This window comes from Pseudophryne corroboree, unplaced genomic scaffold (genome assembly GCF_028390025.1).
Source record: "Pseudophryne corroboree isolate aPseCor3 unplaced genomic scaffold, aPseCor3.hap2 scaffold_2008, whole genome shotgun sequence".
In the NCBI taxonomy this organism is placed as follows: Eukaryota; Metazoa; Chordata; class Amphibia; order Anura; family Myobatrachidae; genus Pseudophryne; species Pseudophryne corroboree.
This window is the reverse complement of record NW_026968649.1, coordinates 70,278-76,414: the sequence shown is the minus strand read 5'-3', so window position 1 is coordinate 76,414 and position 6,137 is coordinate 70,278. Positions and strand designations below refer to the sequence as shown.

The window sequence follows — 6,137 nt, the reverse complement described above, 5'->3', positions numbered from 1 at the left end:
TTCAATCCCACCCAGGGACTTAATTGACCTTGTTATCAGATTTTGGTGATCTTTAAGTAGACAAGTCAAAATTTCAAACCCCCTGTTATGGTGTAGGGTACCTGGCCTTCTCTGATGTAATCAGAGTTAGATTTGATTCAGTGATTTTATAAAAACAGCTAGGAAGCACAATTTAGCAGTGGGTTGCAGAGAAAAAGAAATATGCTGGCAGAAAAATCCAATTGAGTGATTAAACAGCTCTTCATTTTCTGGCTTTATTTTTATGCTAACAAATTTGTGCTCTGAAAAGTGTCCACAAAGCCAAGTATCTGATTAACACCTTTGTAGGGATGGTTTTTCACCTATTATTAAATTAAACTTGCTTCATTGGAAAGGCAGCAAGTGATGTCATCCAAGCATTGGGTCAAAGTTGGCTTCAAACCTCGTCTGCTTATGAAAAGAGAAAAGGGGTATGCAGGGCATGGCGGCCTTTTGCGGTGCTTGGATGACCCCTAGTTCGCATTAAATAATGCAGTCGAGTTTCCCACATTTGGGGAAATCACAGAGGTCAGCATACCCAGAATGCAATGAATGAACCGCACCCTGGGAGAACAGTCTTCATGACCATGGTATCTCCTATGCAAAATAAGTATGATTTGGGATAGGGCTGGGGAGGGCCGCTGCTCAGGCACATCTCTGTCAAGTAAAGGAGATTCAACTGAGGCAGCACAAGGGAACTCTCATCTGGGGACAACAACTGCAGGGAGAACACATATTTTCAGATGAACATGGGAGGGCAGAAGGCTGCCTAATACTGAAACACCCCCAAACAACAAACCAAATGCAACAACTAGTGCAAGCATTCCTGGGGGAAGGCCTGCAGCAGATGGATTTGCATATGGCGATGTCATCCAAGCAGTGGGTCAAAGTTGGCTTCAACCCTCGTCTGCATATGAAAAGAGAAAAGGGGTGTGCAGGGCATGGCGGCCTTTTGCGGCACTTGGATGACCCCTAGTTCGCATTAAACACCTCCACCCTCCGTCGGTGTGGGGCTCATGTTGGCTATGCCCCAGCCCCTGAAGGATTCAAGCTGATTTCTTGCAGCAGCTGGGCACTGTAACAGCTCCAGAGCTGCTCTGTAAGGCAAGTAAAAGGGTGTGGGCCCTGCAGCAATACCTGTAGTTCGCATTGTGCGAGACCCCTAGTTCGCATTAAACACCCCCACCCTCCTTCGGTGTGGGGCTCATGTTGGCCATGCCCCAGCCCCTGAAGCATTCACGCTGATTTCTTGCAGCAGCTGGGCACTGTAACAGCTCAAGAGCTGCTCTGTAAGGCAAGTAAAAGGGTGTGGGCCCTGCAGCACTACCTGTAGTTTGCATTGTGCATTGGAAGGCACAAAGTAAGCAGACGGGAGGAGAAGTCAGGATAGTGCACAAGGGTATAGACGGGAGGGGCTCAAGAAAAAAGAAGTGGAAACAGACAGCAAACTAGGCTTCCAATGCACAATGCAAACTACAGGTAGTGCTGCAGGGCCCACACCCTTTTACTTGCCTTACAGAGCAGCTCTGGAGCTGTTTAATCACTCAATTGGATTTTTCTGCCAGCATAATTTTTCTCTTACGTCCTAGAGGATGCTGGGGATTCCGTAAGGACCATGGGGGATAGACGGGCTCCGCAGGAGACATGGGCACTTTAAGAAAGACTTTAGATCTGGGTGTGCACTGGCTCCTCCCTCTATGCCCCTCCTCCAGACCTCAGTTTACTACTGTGCCCAGAGGAGACTGGGTGCTTTTCAGGGAGCTCTCCTGAGTTTCCTGACAGAAAGTATATTTGTTAGATTTTTTTATTTTCAGGGAGCCTGCTGGCAACAGACTCCCTGCATCGAGGGGCGGAGGGGAGAGATGCACACCTACTTCTGTGAGTTGATAGGCTCTGCTTCTTAGGCTACTGTACAGCATTAGCTCCAGAGGGATCGGTACGCAGGTCTCACCCTCGCCGTCCGTCCCAGAGCCGCGCCGCCGTCCCCCTCGCAGAGCCGGAAGATAGAAGCCGGGTGAGTATGAGAAGAAAAGAAGACTTCAGAGGCGGCGGAAGACTTCATGATCTTCACTGAGGTAACGCACAGCAGTAAAGCTGTGCTCCATTGCTCCAATACACCTCACACACGGCAGTCAGTGTAAGGGTGAAGGGCGCAGGGGGGACGCCCTGGGCAGCAATATAGACCTCTCTTTGGCAAAATAAATATATATGCAGCTAGGCACTGTATATATATATATAAGAGCCCCCGCCATTTTTTTACTATATTTGAGCGGGACAGAAGCCCGTCGCTGAGGGGGTGGGGCTTCTCCCTCAGCACTCACCAGCGCCATTTTCTCCACAGCACCGCTGAGGGGAAGCTCCACGGACTCTCCCCTGCTTATACCACGGTAGAAAGAGGGTCTTAAAGAAGAGGGGGGCACATAATTAGGCGCATATATATATGGAAATACAGCGCTACTGGGTAAACATAAAATTATTGTGTTTTTTTCCTGGGTCATATAGCGCTGGGGTGTGTGCTGGCATACTCTCTCTCTCTGTCTCTCCAAAGGGCCTTGTTGGGGAACTGTCCTCAGATAAGAGGATTCCCTGAGTGTATGGTGTGTCGGTACACGTGTGTCGACATGTCTGAGGTAGAAGGCTCTCCTAGAGAGGAGCAGGAGCAAATTAATGTGGTGTCTCCATCGACAACGCCGACACCTGACTGGATGGATATGTGGAATGTTTTAAGTGCTAATGTAAACTTATTACACAAGAGATTAGACAAAGCTGAAGCTAGGGAACAGTCAGGGAGTCAACCCATGCCTGTCCCTATGTCGCAGGGACCTTCGGGGTCTCAAAAGCGCCCACTATCCCAAATAGTTGACACAGATACCGACACAGATTCTGACTCCAGTGTCGACTACGATGATGCAAAGTTACAGCCAAAATTGGCTAAATGTATTCGATATATGATTATTGCAATAAAAGATGTTTTGCACATCACAGAGTCCCCTGTCCCTGACACGAGGGTACACATGTATAAGGGAAAGAAACCTGAGATAACCTTTCCCTCCTCACATGAGTTGAACGAATTATGTGAAAAAGCTTGGGAATCTCCAGACAAAAAGCTGCAGATTCCCAAAAGGATTCTTATGGCGTATCCTTTCCCGCCAATGGACAGGATACGGTGGGAATCCTCCCCTAGGGTGGATAAAGCATTGACACGCTTATCCAAAAAGGTAGCGCTGCCATCCCAGGATACAGCTACCATCAGGGACCCTGCTGACCGCAAGCAGGAGGTTACCCTAAAGTCCATTTACACACATTCTGGTACCTTACTCAGACCGGCAATTGCGTCGGCCGGGGTTGTAGCGCGGTGGCAGCATGGACAGATACCTTATCAGCAGAGATTGAGACCCTAGATAAGGATGCTATGTTATTGACCATAGGGCATATAAAAGATGCTGTCCTATATATGAGAGATGCTCAAAGTGACATTAGTCTACTGGGTTCTAGAATAAACGCTATGTCGATTTCTGCTAGACGAGTCCTATGGACCCGGCAATGGACAGGTGATGCCGACTCAAAAAGGCATATGGAGGTTTTACCTTACAGGGGTGAGGAATTGTTTGGGGAAGGTCTCTCGGACCTAGTCTCCACAGCTACAGCTGGTAAATCAAATTTTTTGCCTTATATTCCCTCACAGCCTAAGAAAGCACCACATTATCAAATACAGTCCTTTCGATCACAGAGAAACAAGAAAGTACGAGGTGCGTCCTTTCTTGCCAGAGGTAAGGGCAGAGGGAAGAAGCTGCACAACACAGCTAGTTCCCAGGAACAGAAGTCCTCCCCGGCCTCTACAAAATCCACCGCATGACGCTGGGGCTCCGCTAAAGGAGTCCGCCCAGTTGGGGGCACGTCTTCGAGTTTTCAGCCACATCTGGGTTCATTCGCAGGTGGATCCCTAGGCAATAGAAATTGTTTCTCAGGGTTACAAGCTGAAATTCGAAGAGGTGCCTCCTCGCCGGTTTTTCAAATCGGCCCTACCATCTTCTCCCCAGGAAAGGGAGATAGTGTTAAATGCAATTCACAAATTGTATCTTCAACATATGCAGATGAGGGTTCCAGCCAACTTTGGCCCACTGCTTGGATGACATCACCGTATGCAAATCCGTCTTCTGCAGACCTTCTCCCAGGAATGCTTGTACTAGTTGTTGCATTTGGTTTGTTGTTTGGGCGTGCTTCAGTATTAGGCAGCCTTCTGCCCTCCCATGTTCATCTGAAAATATGTGTTCTCCCGGCAGTTGTTGTCCCCAGATGAGAGTTCCCTTGTGCTGCCTCAGTTGAATCTCCTTTACTTGACAGAGATGTGCCTGAGCAGCGGCCCTCCCCAGCCCTATCTCAAATCATACTTATTTTGCATAGGAGATACCATGGTCATAAAGATTGTTCTCCCAGGGTGAGGTTCATTCATTGCATTCTGGGTATGCTGACCCCTGTGATTTCCCCAAATGTGGGAAACTCAACTGCATTATTTGTGGTAGTGGGGGACTGTGTTTGTGTTTTCCTCTGGTCAGCTCTGGTAAAAGTCAGATTTCTTTGTCTCAGATCTTCCTCTAGCCTTGTTCTTCTTTCGAGAGTTCCATTGTGCTGCCTCAGTTTGACCTCCTTCACTTGACAGGGGGGTACCCGAGCAGCGACCCTCCCCAGCTCTAGCCCAACTCCTACATACCTGCCAGGTGAGATACTATGATCATGAAGGTGCTTCTCCCAGGGCAAGGCTCACCCATTGCACTCTGGGTGTGCTGCTCCTGCGATTTCCCCAAATGTGGGAAACTTGACTGCATAATTTGTGTTTCCCCTGGTCGGCTCTCGTATAATTCAGATCTCTTTGTCTCAGGTCTCTCTCCAGCCTAGTTTGCTGTCTGTTTCCACTTCTGTTTTCTTGAGCCGCTCCCTTCTATGCCCTTGCGCACTATCCTGACTTCTCCCGTCTGCTTACTTTGTGCCTTCCAACGCACAATGCGAACTACAGGTAGTGCTGCAGGGCCCACACCCTTTTACTTGCCGTACAGAGCAGCTCTGGAGCTGTTACAGTGCCCAGCTGCTGCAAGAAATCAGCTTGAATGCTTCAGGGGCTGGGGCATAGCCAACATGAGCCCCACACCGAAGGAGGGTGGAGGTATTTAATGCGAACTAGGGGTCATCCAAGCACCGCAAAAGGCCGCCATGCCCTGCATAACCCTTTTCTCTTTTCATATGCAGATGAGGGTTCCAGCCAACTTTGGCCCACTGCTTGGATGACATCACCGTATGCAAATCCGTCTTCTGCAGACCTTCTCCCAGGAATGCTTTTACTAGTTGTTACATTTGGTTTGTTGTTTGGGGGTGCTTCAGTATTAGGCAGCCTTCTGCCCTCCCATGTTCATCTGAAAATATGTGTTCTCCCTGCAGTTGTTGTCCCCAGATGAGAGTTCCCTTGTGCTGCCTCAGTTGAATCTCCTTTACTTGACAGAGATGTGCATGAGCAGCGGCCCTCCCCAGCCCTATCCCAAATCATACTTATTTTGCATAGAAGTTTCCATGGTCATGAAGATTGTTCTCCCAGGGTGAGGTTCATTCATTGCATTCTGGGTATGCTGACCCCTGTGATTTCCCCAAATGTGGGAAACTCGACTGCATTAATTGTGGTAGTGGGGGACTGTGTTTGTGCTTTCCTCTGGTCAGCTCTGGTAAAAGACAGATTTCTTTGTCTCAGATCTTCCTCTAGCCTTGTTCTTTTTTCGAGAGTTTCCTTGTGCTGCCTCAGTTGGATCTCCTTCACTTGACAGGGGGGTGCCCGAGCAGCGACCCTCCCCATCTCTAGCCCAACTCCTACTTACCTGCCAGGTGAGATACTATGATCAGGAAGGTGCTTCTCCCAGGGCAAGGCTCACCCATTGCACTCTGGGTGTGCTGCTCCTACGATTTCCCCAAATGTGGGACACTTGACTGCATAATTTGTGTTTCCTCTAGTCGGCTACTCGTATAATTCAGATCTCTTTGTCTCAGGTCTCTCTCCAGCCTAGTTTGCTGTCTGTTTCCACTTCTCTTTTCTTGAGCCGCTGCCTTCTATGCCCTTGTGCACTCTCCTGACTTCT

General features: G+C 48.9%; 4 non-coding genes and 1 pseudogene across 4 annotated transcripts; 4 read left to right on the top strand and 1 right to left on the bottom strand.

The window, feature by feature from the left end:
* Nucleotides 1–453: 453 nt before the first annotated feature.
* Nucleotides 454–632, bottom strand: LOC135005340 (U1 spliceosomal RNA; annotated as a pseudogene).
* A 3,773-nt stretch (nt 633–4,405) lies between these two features.
* LOC135005360 (U1 spliceosomal RNA) lies at nt 4,406–4,569 on the top strand. Its single transcript, XR_010205968.1, has one exon. It is a non-coding gene; the product is annotated as a U1 spliceosomal RNA (small nuclear RNA).
* Nucleotides 4,570–4,721: 152 nt separating this feature from the next.
* On the top strand, nt 4,722–4,884 carry LOC135005317 (U1 spliceosomal RNA). Its single transcript, XR_010205934.1, has one exon. It is a non-coding gene; the product is annotated as a U1 spliceosomal RNA (small nuclear RNA).
* A 671-nt stretch (nt 4,885–5,555) lies between these two features.
* Nucleotides 5,556–5,719, top strand: LOC135005379 (U1 spliceosomal RNA). The gene has a single exon (XR_010205986.1). It is a non-coding gene; the product is annotated as a U1 spliceosomal RNA (small nuclear RNA).
* A 152-nt stretch (nt 5,720–5,871) lies between these two features.
* LOC135005323 (U1 spliceosomal RNA) lies at nt 5,872–6,035 on the top strand. Its single transcript, XR_010205939.1, has one exon. It is a non-coding gene; the product is annotated as a U1 spliceosomal RNA (small nuclear RNA).
* Nucleotides 6,036–6,137: the final 102 nt, after the last annotated feature.